Source organism: Nestor notabilis, unplaced genomic scaffold (assembly GCF_000696875.1).
Source record: "Nestor notabilis isolate BGI_N333 unplaced genomic scaffold, ASM69687v1 scaffold23900, whole genome shotgun sequence".
Lineage (NCBI taxonomy): Eukaryota > Metazoa > Chordata > Aves > Psittaciformes > Psittacidae > Nestor > Nestor notabilis.
The window spans coordinates 16,856-18,171 of NW_009911032.1; positions in this window are offsets into that span (position 1 = coordinate 16,856).

Below are 1,316 nucleotides of genomic sequence, written 5' to 3' on the forward strand. Positions count from 1 at the left end.
CCTCCGCCCCAGCGTACACCCGTTGCCCACAGTTCTGCAGCCAGCACTGTCCCTCTGCTCATCATCATCCTTCACCCTTGGGTCCATCTCCTCCCTGGATTCCCATGTGCCGTGGGTACCACATGTGCCACCTCAGCGACATCAGCTGCACGGTCCTGTGCCTGGGAGCACGAGAGTCTGAGGCCATGTGGATGTGGAGTGACCTACTGGAGGGGACTGCCTGCAGCCCTGCACCCAGGCCTGGTGTTGCTCCTGGCTCCAGGCTCCCCATATCCATTGGACACACTGGATGCACTGAGCCAGGCAGCCCGGAGCTACTAACCATCAGGGGTTTGTCTCCCAGATGGGGAATGGCCATCAGCTTGCCTCAGGCCTGGAAGAACATGGCAGGGGTGGGGACGTGGGAATAGCCCCAGCTCACGCCACCCACTCCCCCCCGGCATCTCTGCTGGGGCAAAGGCAAGGGTGGTGATGGGAGCACATCAAGGGAAACCCACACAGGGAGCAGCTCCAGGAAGACGTTTGAGAGAATCAGATAAAAGCCAAGGAAAGGAACCGTCTCTCTGATCTTCTGCAGGTAGGAGGGATGCGCTCTGCAGCTGGAGGTAGCAGAGCTGAAGACAGAGGGTTATGTTTTTAAGCCTACGACACCCTTTAATTCATTCCTCGCGAGCTTTAGATCATCCTTGTGAGAAGGCGAGGAAGGAGACGAGTGTGAGCTCCACTGCAGCGGGTTTGATGATGCTTGGGACAGGCAGAGGCCAGCTGGTGGTCACAGCAGAGGCTGAACCCTGTGTACTGAGACCTACTGCTGGTCCCTGGCTGCTCAGAATCTCTCCCACCTAACTGAACCCACACTTCTTGAGCCGGCTCCAAACTATGAGGCTGGCTGTGCCACCTGCACAGGGGCTGTGCCCACAGTCTGGCCCCTAACGAGGAAACAAACCTGCCTCAAGGTCACGGTCTCATCCCCTGGGCCCAGCACAGGGGCACTGTTGCGGACCAGCCCTCTGGGGACCCTGGTCAGCACTCACACATGGACATTGCCTCCCCAGCACCCAGGGTGCAGGGAGGAGCACAGTTTTGCAGCACCTCATCCTCCTCCTTGCACCTTCCTCCTTCTCCTTGCCTCCCTCCAGCTGCGTGGTCCCGTGCCGGGGAGCATAAGAGCCTGAGGCCATGTGAATGTGGAGTGACCCACAGCAGGGGATCACAGACACGAACCCATCTCCAGGCTGCTCAGACAGGTCTTGCCCGACAGCGGCACTGCTGGATGCACTTCCTGGGGCTGGGGGGCGGATCAAGCAGTCTCCAGC